Source organism: Tamandua tetradactyla, chromosome 22, assembly GCF_023851605.1.
Source record: "Tamandua tetradactyla isolate mTamTet1 chromosome 22, mTamTet1.pri, whole genome shotgun sequence".
NCBI lineage: Eukaryota > Metazoa > Chordata > Mammalia > Pilosa > Myrmecophagidae > Tamandua > Tamandua tetradactyla.
In genome coordinates this window covers 26356660-26375439 of record NC_135348.1, presented here as the reverse complement: position 1 = coordinate 26375439, position 18780 = coordinate 26356660, and positions in this window count along the sequence as shown.

Genomic DNA, 18780 nt, shown 5'->3' with positions numbered 1-18780 from the left:
AGTCATTGATTCTAAAATAGCAGCTTTCCAGAGGAGGATACTATGATCCAGATGGACAGAGTGAATTATTCAAGGCCACGCAGCTTGTCAGGAATAGTGTCTGAACAAGAAGTCTGGCTCTGTTAGCGGGGTCTGTGGGCTGTGGGATCAATCACTCCCAGGTGTGGTTTGTGACTTTGACAGATGACTTAGAGTTACTTCGTTTCTTCAACCATAAAAATAGGGATAATGATTTGTCCTAGGGGGCATTATGCAGACTGATTTTGGTACATGTTTAATGCATTGCCTGGGACACTCAGCAGCCCTGTCCATGGCTCTTTGCACTGTAACATTCTGGTCCTCCCTGTGGAGCAGAAGTGTCCCACAGATTTTCTTTCACTTTCCACTGGTTAATCCTTCTTAAAATAAGACTTCCAGCTACAATTTATAGGTTTCTCTAAGCACAAAAGCCTTAAGAATTTGATCTTTACCAAGCTCCCATTATAAACTGTATTTTCACCCATAATGTTGACTTGGCTTTATCTATAACAAACTATAAAATACAACCTCACAGTGAGTTTCAGGAGCTTGTGAAGCTTAATTTTAGGTTCGGCATAGATCTCTAAATTATCTAAGGTTATACCATACTCTCCACAGTTTGCTTTATAAGTCCTGACCAGTATTATTTATTCCTTGGCTTTGAATAATGTAAATTCTCAGGGAGCACCAATATAAAAAAAAAGGCTTTCTAAGTGTCATAGTTGTGATTTGGGTTATTAAGTAAATAGACATTTTTCATATCACTTGAAAGTAAAATTTCCTTCTTGTAAAACATCTAGCACAATGGGCTTGAAATACAGCAATACCCTGCCACATAGAGATGCTTTAGTATCCAGGAAAGGAAATCTCCATTGAATAATACCCAGACTTTAAGGTGCATTGCCTGTGTGCCATGTCTGTGTTAGAGAAAACTGTCATTTCAGAGATGAAGTTATATAACTAAAGTCCTATACCTACTATGGCTCCAAGCTAAGATTGAAAATAATAACAATAAAATCTGTGACTCAGAAACCAATGCTCAGTCTTTCCCAGAACATCAACTAGTTCCATCGCCCCCATCCCATATGATCGACACCCCTTTCCAACATGAAAAAGTTAGAACACCCCTAAAGATTGGGAGACGGATCAAAGGAGAAGGAGGAGTTATAACATAGAAGATAGGATTTAGCAAATGAGTATGACTGTTGAATCATTATGTTGATATTTCTTTTAGTCTCCAGCGTCTTGAAGCAACTAGAACGAAAAGCCTGAAATTGTGAAACTGTAACCCCTTTGTAACCCATACCAAATGCTGAAATCTGTTTCATAACCACTTGTTAGAATGTACTTTGAAATTTATTGCTTTTATTTTGTATATATATTGTATTTCATAATAATTAAATAGAACCTTGGTTACTTAAAAAAAATGCTCTTTTTTCTTTATCAGTCAAATATCTACATCAACCTTCTTTGTGTCTCCATTTAATCAGTAAAAACCCTAAATTCAATCTGAAAATGCTCTAGGACCAAATTAAGGAAGTCATTGGATAGTTTGGATCAAAATAGCAGTAATGATTTATTTTCATTTCCTTTTGCTTAAAGAGTTTGGGAGCTGTCAAATTTTGACCTGTTCTAGCAATCAATTGGATTTTCAAAAAAATTTGTTTGCGCCTTTTCGTTGCCCAAATGTCAGCATAATAAAAGACATTGGAATGTGACTTATTCCAAAAGGGCTGAGGAAAATTCCAGTAATTCATGGATTGGTCTACAAACTGTATGTCCTGGGGAAAAAGTGTGTGATGGTATAAATACATGCTTCAAAAAAATAAAACTTACAGTCCAAATCTAAAAAGCAACAGTGAAATGGTGGGGTAAAATTATCTAATGAATTTAAGTCAGGTTAAGAAGAAAACTTTGATAATTTGGAATCAAACAAATAGCACACTTGTCTGCACAAATGGGACTGGGATAGTCTGAGTGATCAATTTGGATAATGCAGGGCAAGGAAAGGAAAATGTACAAAAAGGAAAAGGAAAGCAAGGAAGGAGAGGGGTACAGAACAGAAAGGGGGCAAGGAGGAAAATCACATACACCAACACTCGTTTGCAGACCCTCTCAAAGCTTCCTTGTTCAGGACTGAGTTGACTACAGAGCTTTAATCCATTGAACTATCTTTCCAATTATGGCTAGTTTATGAGTTTAATGTTTACCTATATCATAGGTCCACTCACTGAAGAGAAATGTGTCTTTAGAGTCCCTTTAAAACTGCATTGCTTCTGCCATTTTAAACCTACAGGAGATTTTAATTGGATCATTTGTTTCCTAGTAAAGGAGGATTGTTTTTTTGTTCATATGTAGAACCCATAGCCAGAAGTAACACTGTTCACGCTCCTGATTGAATTAGCTCAGTTGAACATTGTAGGACATATGATAGCTTGGTGCTGGGATGTTATTGTTTCTACTACCTTGGAAATGAAAGATGAGAAAGCCCTATTCAGTCATCCATACAGTATATCTCTCTGCCAAAGCCAAATTAATTTTAGCACTTTTCTTTGTGTAGTGCTCTTTTTCTTGTGCAGTTCATGTTTTAAAGCATCAAGGTTATACATTCTCTGGGAAAACTGGTCTATCATTATACTTTACAATGATGTAGTTAAAAGACAGGTTTGTAATGAGCATATCATGATTTGCCAAGGACCGATGGATGTGAATGAGCACATTATAGATGAATTGTTTTTTCAGGTTACTGTATAGCATTTTACACTGAAGTTTGTTTACCAAAGTTTTTTTTTTTCATATATTATCTTATTTAGTTCTTGCTAAATCCCTGAGGGATATTTAAAGTAGTTGTTTTTTTTGAGACTTGCAGAGGTAAAGAAATTGAGGACTCTTAGTGGTAGAGCCAAGAGTAAAACCCATATTATTTATCTTTTCAGCTATTCCTTTTACTGACTCAGCAGGGTGTGAAGTATTCATAGCTTCACTCTTGAATGCCAAATAATTGCTCTGTATATAGATTATATAAAAATTATATTAAGGAAAGCAATTAAAATCATAGAATGTATAAAAAAGACTTACGAAAGCAATCTGTCTATAAAAAAGACAGCAAACCATGAAAGTTTATCTAAAGTGGAATGCTACTGGACATATTTACTGTGAATGACTGAAATACGTATGTTACAAAGAGAATCACCTAGGAGGTGCGTGAGAGATTATAAGCACTGTGTATTGTTCAGATACTATTTTCAGCTACAAGCCTGCTTCCTTTCTAATCAGACTTTTCCCATTTAATTTGCCCCAAAACTTATTGCATAACAGTTATTTCCATGGTGATGAACTATGATATTGAAAACACTAACCAAATTGGTCTGCAGGGAGAAAAATAGTAGGGAATAAAGGGCTCCCTGTTTATACAAAAATTATCTGTTAATCACCAGTTCTGAGACAGCTTAAAGGAAAATGAAATCATTTTAAAAAAAAAGAAGACTAATGACCATATGCAATTTTAAGAAAGAAAGATGCTGGTCACTCTACTTTTCCAAAGGTCTCAGATGCAGTGACATATCAGTTCTCAAATTCAGCCAATTTAATAATCATTTCAAATCAATACACTGAAATATCTTTTCAATGCACTTGAATAAATTTTGTGACAAAAAATTTGGAATTATTTTTAAATGGCTAGAATTAGAAAATAATTTAAAGATGCTGCAAGCAATGTAAAGGAAAATTGTAAAACAGCAACAACCATAAAATATCCAAAATGTCTCTTTTCTTTCATAGCACTAAAATGCAGCCACTGCTTCATTTAATAGGGCAAGCATAATTAATACACTTGCTTATTCTTTCATAATTTAAGGTAATTTTTCAGAAATTGATATATTACTTGCTACTCTGAGTAGGTTATCCCATGGGGGAAAAAATGTCACTAACCTCCATATCAGGAGATGAGCACCACTTATTTCTTATTTCATCTTTGAGGAACAGGATGGTAGCCTGGACCACAGTTTGTCCATATGAAAGGAGTAGGGCTGTTCAATTACACATACCCTTGAATTTCCAAAACAATAAAGAACCTCATTGATGTATCCATTCACATTTTATTCACTTATTCATTCATTCACCAAATATTTACTCAGTACCTGTCATGTTTATAATATTTGAGATACCAAATATTATAAAGTTAACAAAGAAAGATCACAAAGAAAGCCCTTTGTTCAGTCTTCCAAAGATAGTTCAAGATACATGTGCCTGTTCTCCACAAACTCAAGCACACCTATTCACCAACAAACTGACAATACCACACTAGAGACATAAACTGGATTATCAGCCTATTCAAGAAGCAATAAGGGCAGACCATGGTGGCTCAGCAGGCAGAGTTCTTGCCTGCCATGCCAGAGATCCGAGTTCAATTCCCAGTGCCTGCCCAAGGGAAAAAGAAAAAAGCAGTAAGTGGCTTCCAGTTGACCAAGATGGTGGCATAAAATGCTCTAGGTGTCAAATCTCTCAAGTTGCATAATCTTTGAAGAATTAGGGGGAAAAAAAACAGAAGCATCTTCCTCAAAACTCTGGAAAATAGTTAAGGTGTTATAGTAACTGGGCAAGTGCCAAATCAAGAAAAAGTAACTTGAAAAATGATAGATGAAACTCCTTGTGTCCTTTCCCCTTTTGGGTACAGTATGGAGCCAAACTTTACTCTTGTTTTGAGTTCCTTGTCCTGTTCTGGAGGTAGCAGAGTAACTTCTGTGCATGTACTGGGATGCCTGTATCTCAGTACCTCTATCAGTAGAAGCCTGAAAAACTGAATCAGAAAGTGTTCTTGGGTTTCTTCCTCAAGAATTAGTTCTAAAGACAGAAGGCTAAAGCAGGATAAGAAACAATTGAGTCAAAGAGGTCTGGGGCACAAGACAACTTACTTTAATTCATACAATAGAGCATTCAGGAGGGAGTGTGTTTTAGTTTGCTAATACTGACAGAATGCAATATACCAGAAATGGAACAGCTTTAATAAAAGGGATTCATTAAATTTCAAGCTTACAGTCCTATGGCCATAAAAATGTTCAAACTAAGGCATCCAGAGAAAGTCACCTTGACTCAAGAAAGGCCGATGGTATCCAAAACACCTCTGTCAACTGGAAAGGCATATGGCTGGCATCTGCTGGTACTTTGGTTTCTGGTTTCAAACAGTTTTCCCCAGGATTTTTTCTTTCTGCATCTCCAAACATCTCTGTCTGTGTCAGCTCTGAGCTTTTTCCAAAATGATTCCCTCTTAAAGGACTCCAGTAAGCAGATTTAGACCCACCTTGAGTGGGTAGAGACACATCCCCATATAAATCACTTAATCAAAAGACCCCACCCACAACTGGGTGGGTCACATCCCCATGGAAACAACTTAATCAAAAAAAATCCCATCCAAACAATATGTCTGCCCCCACAAGTGTGACTAAGGATTGGAAAAAACATGGCTTTTCTGGGATACACAACAGTCTCAAACTAGTACACAGTGAATGCCTGTTTCAAAGGGAGTAGAGAATACGTTCAAACTCCTGTAAACAGGAGAATTGCTGAGACAATGAGCAAGCAGAAGCCTAGGAAAAAAGCAGGATCCATAGCTACACTCAGGCTCAGATAAGACAAAGAGGACCCTGCACTTTGCATTTGCCTCAGGCTGAACTTCTTGAGCCGAGGGCTAAATTCTGAAGGAAACCACCTGCCAAAGCAGAACCGATTTGCAAAGACTGCGAAAGATGTGTTTTGCTTTGCTCTGTTTATTTTTGTCAGTTCCTGGTCCTCAAGGAAATCACTGTCATATCATTAGTTGTATACAAACTTAAGGAACAGCCAGCTCAGGGACTAAATCCAAGAGTTAAACTATAAAATATTAAAATACATAGTATGTAATAAAAGATTACAAGACGAAAAAATGAAAAGAAACAGGAAAGTATAGCTAATCCAAAAGAAGAAGATAAATATTCAGGAACCATCAACGCAAAGGAACAGACTTTGGCTACACCCAAAGGCTTAAAAAGTGAACCTCATTATGGTCAAGGAGATGAAGGAAAACATGGAGGAGGAAGTAAATGATATGAGGAAAATGTTGAAATATAACCAAACAGAAATTCTGGAGTTGAAGAACACATAACTGAAATGAAAGAGGGTTTCAGCAGAAGATTGAAGGTGGAAGGACAAAGTGATCTCAAAGTTAAGACAATTGAAATGATTCTTGCTGAAGAGTAAAAATAAAAAAGGGTGAAAGAAAGTGAGCAGAACCTAAGAGATCTGTAGGACAGCATCAAACATGCCAATAAACACACTATGGGAGTTTGAGAAGGACAAGAAAGAAAGAGCAGAAGGAATATTCAGAGAAATGATAGCAGAAAATTTCCCAAATTTTTATGAAAAGGATGAATATAAACATTCAAGAATCTCAAAGAATTCACAGGATAAACTAAAAAAACCATATCCAGACACATAGTAATCCACCTGTCCAATGCCAAAGACAAAGGCACATGTAGGCTGAAAAGTGAAATGATGAAAAAATAAATACCATGCAAATAGTAAGCAAAGAAAAGCTGAGTTGACTACAGTAATATGAGATAAAATAGACTGCATGCAAGAACTGCTATAAGGGACAGAGAAGGTTGCTAAATAAAGAGCAAGTGGTCAATTCAACAAGAAGACATACAATGACTCAAAATAAATGAAGCAAATTTTGACAGATTCAAAGGGAGTAACAGATGGTTTCACAGTAATGAGTAAGAATCCTCAATATATCACTTTAAATAATAGATAGAAATTCTAGACAGAAGATCAGGAAATAAACAGAAGACATGGACAATACTCTAAACAAAATAGAACAAACTGATATATATACAGAACAGGTCACCGGAGAGCAGCAGGGTACACATTCCTCTCAAGTGCATGGGTCATTCTCCAGCATAGACCATATGTTAAGTAAGAAACTGTTACATTAAAAATAAAAATACCGCAAATCAGAGACGTAACTTCACAAATTGAGAATCTATAAAAGAAGAGCAATCTAAACACAAAAGAGATGAAGGGAGGAAATACCAAAGTCAGAGCTGAGACAAATGAAACGGAGAATAAAAAAATAGAGAAAGCTGACAGCACAAAAAATTGTTTATGTGAAAAGATTGATAAAATTGACATACCTTTAGCTAAACTGTTAAAGAAAAAAAAAGAGAGAGGGCTCAAACAACTAAAATTAGAAATGAAATGGCAATGGGCATTTCTATCTACTACATAGAAATCAAAAAGATTTTAAGAGGATTCTATGAGCAACAAATAGGTAACCTAGATGAAATGGATAAATTCTTAGAAACCCACAAACTACCTATACTGACTAAAATATTTTTGAAGTTACCAAAATAAAAGAGAATTGCAAACCCTATGAATATATATGCAAAAATTGTCAACAAAATACTGCCAAACTGAGCACTTTTAAAGCACTTTAAAATAATCATATACTATGACCATGTGGAATTTATCCCAGACATGCAAGAGGGGTTCCCACGTCATATTATAGCATGAAAGAAAAATATGATCATCACAACTGATGCAGAAAAGGAATTTTATAAAATTCAGAGCTCTTTTTATAAAATTATGAAGAAATCTAGGAATAGAAGGACAGAAAGTTTTCTTTTTAAGATCTATACCGAGACAAGAAAGGCCACTGTCTCTGCAGTTATTCAACAATCTACTGGTAGTTTTAGCCAGAACAATTAGGCAAGAAAAACAAATAAAAGGCATTCAGATTCAAAAGGAAATAAAATCTTCCCTATTTGCAGATGACATGACACTATATGCAAAAAATTCTGAAAAATCTACAACAAAGCTATTAGATCTAATAAATTCAGCAAAGTATCATTGTTTAAGACCAACATGCAAAAAAATGTAGTTTCTATACACTAGTAATGAAAACTCTGAAGAGGAAATCAAGAAAAGTTTCCATGTGCAATAGTAACCAAAGGAATCAAATATCTAGCAATATATTAAACTAAGGATGCAAAGGACTTACTTGTGCACAGAAAACTACACAACATTGCTGAAAGAAATCAAAGATGATCTAAATAGATGGAAAGATATTCTGTGTTCATGAATTGAAAGCCAATAATGTTAATATGTCAATTCTACCCAATGCAACTTAGATTCGTGCAATCAAATTAAAAATCGCAACAACCTTTTTCTTGTAGAAATGAAAAACTAATCACCAAACTTACATAGAAGAAAAAGTCTATTTGTCCTAAATAGACAGCCACAGTAATCAAAACAGCAGGTTATTGGGACTGACATACAGATCAATGGAATTTTTTTAACACTTTCAACTCAGTATTTATTTACTTTTTAAGGTTTTGTAATGCAATTTTATTGAGATATATTCACACAGCATAGAAAACATCCAAAGTATACAATCAATCTTCACATAGTTATGCATTCAGCCCCATGGTAAAATTTAGAATATTTTCATTACTCTGGTAAAAAAATAAAAATTAAAAAGAAAACCCTAATCCTCCCATACTTCTTACGCCCCTATATTATTGACCCATAGTACTGGTATGGTACATTTATTACTGTTGATGAAAGAGTACTAAAACATCACTGTTAACTGTGGCCCATAGTTTGCAATAGGTACATTTTTTCCAAAACCTATTTTTCCAAAACCCTCTATTATTAAAACATTATAATAATGTCATGCATTGTATTAGTTAGGGTTCTCTAGAGAAACAGGATCAACAGGGAACACTCGCAAATATAATATTTATAAAAGGGTCTCACGTGACCACGTGAACACAGAGTCCAAAATCCACAGGGCAGGCTGTGAAGCGGACGATTCTGATGGAGGGTCTGGATGAACTCCACAGGAGAGGCTCACCAGCTGAGACAGGAAGAGGCTGTCTTTTCTGAATCCTCCTTATAAGGCTATCAGTGATTAGATTAAGCATCACTCCTTGCAAAAGACACCCCCCTTGGCTGATTACAAATGGAATCAGCTGTGGACACAGCTGACGTGATCATGATCTAATTCTATGAAGTGTCCTCATTGCAACAGACAGGCCAGCACTTGCCCAACCAGACAAACAGGTACCACCACTTGGCCAAGTTGACACATGAAACTGACCATGACATACATCTTCTTTAGTTCATAAAATAACTTTTTATATTTGTACAGTTAATCTCAGACATTACCCACCACAAGATTCACTGTGTTAAACACTGTGTTAAACATTCTCATGTTTTAACCTCCAACTTTCCTTCTGGTGACACATGACTCTAAACTTACCCTTTCTACCACACTCAAACACCATTCAGCATTACTAATTAGTCTCACAATAACATGCTACCATCACTTCTGTCCATTTCCAAACATTTAAGTTCACTCTAGTTAAACATTCTGCACATATTAAGCAACCACTCCCCATTCTTTAGCCTCATTCTGTATCCCGGTAACCTATATTCTATATTTTATGTCTATGAATTTACATATTATAATTATTTCATAAGAGATCATAAAATATTTGTCCTTTTGTGTCTTAACATAATGTCCTCAAGGTTCATCCATGTTGTTGCGTGCTTCAGGGCTTCATTGCTTCTTACTGCTAAATAATATTCCATTGTTTTTCTATACCACATTTTGTTTATCCATTCATCTATTGATGCCACTTGGGTTGTTTCTGTCTTTTGGCAATTGTGAATAATGCCACTGTAAACATCAATGTGAAAATGTCTGTTTCCATCCCTGCTTTCAGATCTTCCAGATATATCCTGAGTAGTTATGCCCATTCTAATTTTTTGATGTTGGAAGGGGCTGTCGATAATATGGGATAGGAGGATGGAACTAATTGATGTACTGGAGAGGATGGCCCCTCTGAATTTCAGGACTTTTCGGTTGAGGGATCTATCTGGACACTGTAGGTTTCTGGGAAGTTACCCTAGTGCATGGAACCTTTGTAAATCTTATATAACACCCCGATATTCTTTAGGATTGGCAGGAATGGTTTTGGTTGGGGTTTGACAAGTTATGGTAAGTAGCATTGTCTAACTGAAGCTTGTAAGAGTGACCTCCAGACTAGTCTCTAGATTATTTTGTGTTAATTTTTGAATAGGGTGTGAGATCTGTATCCTCTTTCATTCTTGTGGCAATGGATCTCCATTCTTCCAAAATCATTTACTGAAGATACTATTCTATCCCAGCTGAGTAACATTGGGAGTCTCACTGAAAATCAATTGACCATAGATCTAAGGGTCTATTTCTGAGCTCTCAATTTGATTCCATTGATCAATATGTCTATCTTTATGCCATCATCATGCTGTTTTGACCTCTGTGGCTTTATAATACACTTTAAAGTCATAATCTTGATAACTTTCACTTCATTCTTCTTATTAAAGATGTTTTTGGCTATTCATGCCCCTCACCCTTCCAAATAAATTGACAATTAGCTTCTCAATTTCTGCAAAGTAGTCTGTTGGAATTTTGATTGGTATTGCATTGAATCTGTAGATCAATTTGGGCAGAAATGACAACTTAATGACATTTAGCCATTCAAACAATGAACATGCAGTTCCTTTCTACATATTCAGGTCTTCTTTGATTTCTTTAAGAAGTGTTATATAGTTTTCTGTGTACAAGTTCTTTACATCCTTGGTTAGGTTTATTCCTAGATATTTGATTCTTTTAGGTGCTACTGTAAATAGAATATTTTCTTGATTACCTCCTTGGATAGCTCATTGCTAGTGTAGAGAAACACCATTGATTTTTACATATTGATCTTTCTCTTTCTTTGGCATTTGACCTTCTGATTATCATTTGGATTTATTCTGTTTGGATTACACTGGGCTTCTTGAATTCATGTACTTATGTCTTTTATAAAGGTTGGGAAACTTTCAACCATTATTTCTTCAAATATTCTTCCTGGCTGTTTTCCCTTTTCTTTACCTTGTGGGACACTCATAATACATATATTTGTGCACTTTGAGCTGTCAATCATTTCCCTGAGACACTGCTCAAATTTTTCCATTTGTTTTTACATTTTTTTTTTCTGTTCAAATTCAGTTGATCTATCCTCTAGGTCACTGAGTCTCTCATCTGCCTCTTTTAATCTTCTGTTATGTGTCTTCAGTACTTTCTTTTTAGGGGGGAAGCATGGTCTGAGAATCGAACCCAGGTCTCCCACATGCAAGGCAAGCATTCTACAACCGAACTGTCTTCAGTATTTTTAAATGTCATCTCCATTGTCTTTTATTTCCATAATATCTTTTTTTATGTATACTTTCAAATTCTTCTTTATGCTTTTCTAGTGTCTTCTTGATATCCTTCATTTCTTAGATATATTTGCCTTCATTTCCTTCAATTGATTCAGGAAGTTTGTTTGCACATCTTTGTTTAGTTGTTCTAGTTTCTGTATCTCCTCTGACTTTTGATTTGTTCCTATGACTGGGCCATATATATATTGGGGGGCATATAGTTTTGAGTTTTAGTATGCCTTGTGATTATTTTGCTGATATCTGGTCATCTGATTATCTTGATGGGTCTATTCTGAAGGTCAATTTCTCTCTCTTTTCTAGGGTTTAGTTGTTGCCTGGGTTTGTATGACAGCCCTGCTTTGACAGTTGGGTCATCAGTATTTCCCAGTCAAGAAAGGGTCAGGTACCTGTGCAGGGGGTGCAGACCAGCTCCAAGGATCCTGGCAAAGGGCCTGGAGAAGCTCTGAAAAGCCTTGCGGTTCCCCTGCACTTTCTGGCCTGTCCAACAGATGGCGGTGTTCAGTGACTTAATCACTTTCAGAAGCTATTTGCCTCCTAGAGCCCAGGCAGTATCTGACTGTACAGTGCTGAAACTGCAGGGTTCCTCTACCCTCGCTTTGTTGGCCAAAATCTGGCTCAACATGGGACCGTGTCCTCCACTTTACTTGTGGCAGAGGATTCCCTCCATGAACCCATGTCTGCAGCCACCCCAGGCAAGTATCGGGCTGTCCATTGCTGTTTTTCTCAAAGGTGAAGGATGGGCATCAGGACCCAGGGCTGATAACACAATCTCTCTTCACCACTTACTGACCTGGGCCTTGAAATGCCCTGTCCTATCCCCTGGGTCACCAAAACAGTTGATTTGGGTAGTTTCTGCCTGGCTACTTGCTGCTTTTAGTGATGATTTTGCAGTTTCCCCCATGATCCTCCGATCTGGGAGCTCTTCCTTGCTGCCCTTTTATTTTCTTCCCTCCCCCATGGCTTAAGTCCTACTGTGGGTCCTTTTGGGCTTGGGTCTTTGTTAGTGGATACAGGTGGGGATCTGTCTCACTGTGTGAAAAATTTCATAGTCTGTGTTCCTAGTCAGATGGGATGGATCCCAGCTACTGCCTCTGGACTGGGCTACACTGGTCAAAGTGGTGAGGAGTGGAGAGGACTGGCCAGTCCAGAATGGAAGTTTCCTACCTGATATTTCTTTCTTCTTTTCAGCCTTTGCGGGATCCTTCCACAGTCTATACCTTCCTCCAGAGTTCTGAACAAGTGAGAATTGTCCTTTTTTTGCTGAATATTTGGAGAGAGATTTTCATTACCTGTTTACATCGCATGTTGATGACATCACCCCAATGGAATTAATTAAGAGTCAAGAAATGCACATTCAACATCTATGACCAGTTGCTTTTGAAAGGATGCCAAGTTCACTCAATTGGGAAAAAAAAATAACATCTTCAAAAAAATGAACTGGGTAACCATATATTAAATAAAATGAAGGTAGGCTCTGTATTTCAAACCACACTCTCAAAAGGCATCAAATACCTAAATGTAAGAGCCAGGACTATAAAACCCTAGAAGAAAACATAGGGAAACATCTTCAGGACTTTGTGGTTTCTTTAACTTTACACCAAAAGCACAAGAAACAGAAGAAAAATATAGATAAATGGGACTCATCAAATTAAAAAAATTTGGTGCATGAAAAGACTTAATCAAGAAAGTAAAAAGACAACCTACAGAATGGGAGAAAATATTTAGAAACCATTTGAGCTGGTTTGAATCTATTGTGGACCCCAGAAGCCATGCCCTTTAATCTTCATTCAATATTGCTGGGTGGGAGCTTTTTATTTTTTTTCATGAGCAGGCACCAGGAATCAAACCCAGGTGTCCAGCATGGCAGATGAGAATTCTGCCACTGAGCCATCATTTGGGTGGGAGCTTTTTAATTGTGGCTATGGACATGTGACTCACCCAATTGTGGGTAGTAACTTTTGATTAGACGATTTCCATGGAGATGCTTCCCCGCCATTCAGGGTTGGGTTGCTTACTGTAGCCCTTTAAGAAGGGAACATTTTTAAAAAAGCTTTAGAGCCCACGGTGCCTGAGACATTTGGAGATGAAGAAGAAAGACAACCCTGGAGGAGCTTCATGAAACAAGCAGTCTGGAGAGAAAGCTAGCAGACATTGCCATGTTTGCCATGTATCTTTCCAGTTCAAAGAGAAACTCTGAATGTCGTTGTCATTCTTGAACCAAGTTATCATTCCCTGGATGCCTTAGATGAGACATTTCTATAGCCTTGCTTTAATTTGGACATTTTCATGGCCTTAGAACTGCAACCCTGCAACTTATTAAATTCCCCTTTTTAAAAGCCATTCCATTTCTGATATATCCCATTCTGGAAGCTTTCAAAGTAGAACACCATTTATCTGATAAGAATTTAATATTGAGAACACATAAGGAAATACTATAATTCACCAATTAAAAAATCCATTTTAAAAATGGACAAAAGATGAAATATTCATTTCTCCAATGAAGATGCACAAGTGGCCATAAAACACATAAAAAATGTTCAACCTGATTTTCCATTGAGGATATTAAAATCAAACCCACAATGAGATGTCATTTCACACTTCCTAGAATGGCTACTGCAAAAAAAAAAATCAGAAAATTACAAGCACTGGAGAGGTTATGGGGAAATAAGAACATTCTTTCATTGTTAGTGGAAATATAAAATGGTGCAACTGCAGCGGAAGACAATTTGGTGGGTCCTCAGATAGTTAAATATGGAATTACCATATGGGCAATCCATTTCTAGGTACCTACTCAAAGAATTGAAAACAGTGACTTGAACAGTTATCTGAACACTGTTCTTCCTAACAGCATAACTTACAATTTTTAAAGATGGAAGCAACCCAACTGTCCATCAACAGATTAATGAAGAAACAAAATGTGGTATATATGTTAAATAGAATATTATTCAGCCATAAAAAGAAATGAATTTCTGATGCATGTGACAATGTGATGAACCCTGAAGACTTCATATTGAGTAAAATAAGCCAAACACAAAAGGAAAAATATTGTGTGATTTCACTGACATGAAATAATTAGAGTAAGCAAACACATAGGGTCAGAAACTAGAATTTAGGCTACCAGGGACAAGGAAGGGAGAGGGGAATTAAGGAGTTTCTGTATAAATTGTACAGTGTTTCTAACTGGGGTGATTTAAAAGTTTTGGTGATGAATGGCAGTGATGATAGAACACCATTGTGAACATAATTAACAGCACTAAGTTATACATTTTAATTAGACTAAAAGGGGAGATTTTAGGTCTTATTTATGTTACTAGAATAAATTTTTTAAAAATAGGACTGTACAACACAAACAGATAACTCTAATATAAACCATGGACTATGGAAAATGTTCTTTCATCAATTGTAACAAATGAAAGGTTTTAATAAGGGGGGGATTATGGGAATTCTTTATTTTCTGTATGACTTTTCTGTAAACTTACAACTGATCTAATAACAAAAAAGAGGCAGTAAGTTCTCAACAATTACACTTATTCAGAGTATAAATTATAACTCATGGTTCTAATAATTTGGGATACCAAATAATGAAAGAAAAATTAAAGGGCTAATATAGTCATGTTAGCCATTTGTGTTGCCATGGGAAGATATTAAATAAATCTGAAAACAAAACTACAACTTTCTATCACTTGCATTTCTTTTACTAAAAGAGGAAAATACTCTTGCCCTCTGTGCTGGTTTGAAATTGTTATGTATTCTAGAAAAGCTATGCTCTTCTGATCCAATCTCGTGGGACCTTCTGATTAGGTTGTTTTATATGGAAATATAACTGTGGCCATTCATGATGTGTCTTAATCCACTTAGTGGAGTCCTTTAAGAGTGAGACGTTTTGGAGAGAGAATGGAGAGAAATGCCCTGGGCGACACAAAGGAAGGACCCATAGAACTTGAAGGACCCAGAACCAAGAGAGAGCCAGGAAAAGCCAAGAAATGAAAACCAGAGTTTGCCTTAGAGATACTAAGAAAGGACCGGCAGACACTTGAAGATAAAAACACCCCAGAGACACTAAGAGATGACCCACAGGACACAGAGAGAAAGCCACTGGAATCAGAAACTGAAAGCAATGAACCATGAGCAAGGACCAGCAGATTTGAGCCATATGCCTTTCCAGCTAACAGAGGTTTTTCTAGATGCTGACAGCCTTTCTTCACAGTCCAGGTATCATCATGTTGATGCCTTAAATTCAAACATTTTCATGGCCTTAGAACTGAAAATTTGTAACCTAATAAATTCCCTTTGTAAAAGGCAATTCATTTCTGGTATACTGCATTCCAGCAGCCTTAGCAAACTGAAACACCCTATGAAGGAAGAACTAAATTTCAGAATAAAGTCTATCCATTTAAATTGAATATATTCTGTTGTATGAAAAAGCTCATTTTTTTTCTCTTTTACTTCATAAACACTTCTTCTTTTTCACTTTCTAAACTCTCATCATGCATTGGCATCAGTCTACAATTTGAGAAAGGCTAGCATGGAAAAGAGACACTCCAGCTCTGTGATCAGGCTTGCAAGCTCAGATTTGAATCTATTCTCCACCATTTATCAATGCCAGATCTTAGTTAAATTGCTTTCATGTGGTTCAGATGTAAAATAAGAATCATAATAACATCCATGAGGATTAAATTATATAAGAAATATGTGCTGGTTTGAAAGTGTTGTGTACCTCAGAAAAGCCATGTACTTTAATCCTGATTCAATATTGTAGGGTGGAAAAACCTTTGATTGGATTGTTTCCATGGAGACTGACCCACTCAACTGTGGACTTTTGAATAGATTGAGATGTGACTTTGCCCATTCAAAGTGGATCTTGATTAGTTTACTGGAGGCCTTTACAAGAGGAGATATTTTGGAGAAAACACAGAACTGACATGAACACAGACCTTTGGAGATGTTTGGAGTGCTCACCAAGAGAGCAGACACTTATTTACAGATGCTGGAGATGCAGAGCCCAACAACATCACCATGTGCCTTCCCATAAGATGCTAAGCAAACCAGAAGCCAGACTTTCATCTTGGAGGAGCTAAGTGAAGACCCACAGATGCCTAGAGAGAAAACCATCAAAATCTGGAAGCAATGGAACTGGGGACAAAGACCAGCAGATACCAGCCATTTGCCTTCCCATGTGGCAGACATCAGCCTTTCTTGAGTCAAGGTATCTTCTTCTGAATGCCTTAGTTTGGACATTTCTATGGTCTTAGAACTTTAAACCCATAACTGAATAAATTCCCTTTTTAATGCTGTTGCATTTCTTGTATCTTGCATACTGGCACCATTAATAAACTAAAAAAGCATATAAAATTTATACAATGTTTAAAAAGTGACCCAGGCCATTTGTTACTGTTTGAAGAGCATACTTAAAGTAGCTTTAGATGATCCAAATATCCTTTGCCTTGGATCCCATGACCTTCCTGTGGAGAACTGTGAAGGAATGAGAGTTTACTCTACTTGAAATTAACATATTTGCCAACCATTCTTTCATGAATTTTGGAAGTAGACACAGGAACCCTGGGTCAAACCCAATGGATAGTTTCGTATTCTTTTCTGTCTTGCTTATTTCACTCAATATAATAGCTGTGAGATTTATCCATGTTCTTCGATATAGTAGTTCTGTTGTAGTCTACTCCTTTTAAATCAGTATAGGATTTTTTTTAATTAAAGCATCAGTAGGTTTACAGAAATGTCATGCAGGAAGTGTAGAGTTCACATTTAGCTCTGCCATCACCACACACACACACATGCACAGAGTTTTCCTTTTATTAATATTTTTCATTGATGTGGTAAACTTGTTATAATTGAAACAATATTACTATAAAATTTTATATTCTTAAGTATAATCCAGAGTTTATATTAGGGTTCACTGTTTGTGTTGTACTGTTCTATAGTGATTTTTTTTTTACTCCCTACATATATGTATTGATATATTTATACAAAAATGCACAAAGGCAGATAGTGTGTATCATAGGAAATTTCATTAACAATGTTTTTGTTTTTGTTTTGAGGGGGTGCGTGGGCTTGGAATTGAACCGGGTTTCCTGCATGGCAGGCAAGAATTCTATCTCTAAACTATTAAGGCAACCTTGTAGTTGTTATTTTTATCCTGGTAATATATATACAGACTAACTTTCCCAGTTTAACCACATTCAAAGATACAGTTCAGTAGTATTGATTTTATTTACAATATTGTGCTACCATCACTACCATTAACACCAAAACTTTTTCATCACCCCAAATGCCAAAGTCTGTGCCAATTAAGGGTTAACTCCCCATTCTTCATTCCTATCCTGGACCTTAGTAAACCGTATTCTGGTTTATGAATCTATGAATTTGCATATTCTAATTATTTCATATTAATGTGGTCATACAATCTTTGTCCTTTTATGTCTCACTTATTTCACTCAACATGTTTTAAAGATTCATCCATGTTTTGTAGCACGTATCAGAACTTCACTCCTTCTCTTGGCTAAATTATATTCTATTGTGTATATATACCACATTTTGTTTATCCATTCATCTGTTTATGAATACTTAGGTTGCTTCCACCTTTCGGGAAGTGTCAATAATGCCTCTACATACATCAACGCACAAATATCTGTTAGAGCCTCTGCTTTCAATTCTTGCTTGGGTCTATGCCTAGAATTGTGTTACCAGGTCATATGGTAATACTATATTTAGCTTTCAGAGGAAACAAAAGACTATTTCCATAGCAGCTACGTCATTTTACATGCTTGCTAATGATTTGTGAGTGTTTCTATTTCTCCACATCCTATCCAAAACTTATTTGCCTTTTTTTTTTTTTGAATAGCACACATTCTTGTCAATGCGAAGTGGTATCTCATTGTGGTTTTGATTTGTGTTTCCCTAGTGGCTAATGATGTTGAGTATCTTTTCATGCACTTATTTGCCATTTCTATGTCTTTGGGGAAATGTCTGTTATTCAAGTCATTTGCCCATTTTCTAATTGGTTAATTGCCTTTTCCTGTTGTGTTGTAGGATTTCATTATATATTCTGGATATTAAACCCTTATCAAATAAAATATTTTCAAACATTTTCTCCCATTCTGTGGGTTATCTTTTGATTTTCTTGATAAATTCCTTTGATGCTTCAAACTTTTTAATCTAGTGAATCCCACTGGTAAGTCTCACTTATATATTTTTTTCTTTGTTGCTCATAATTTTGGTTTAAAGTCTAAGAAACCATGGCCTAACACAGGTTCTGAAGATGATTCCTTTTGCTTTCTTCTAAGAGAATTTTAGTTTTGCTTCTTATATTTAGGTCTTGTGTTCAATTTGAATTGATTTTTGTGTATGATGTGAGATAGGTCTACCTTCATTATTTTGCATATGATTATCTAATCTTCCCAGCACCATTTATTAAAGAGACTGTTCTTTCTCCATTGAATAAACTTGGCATAAATTAAAAATCAATTA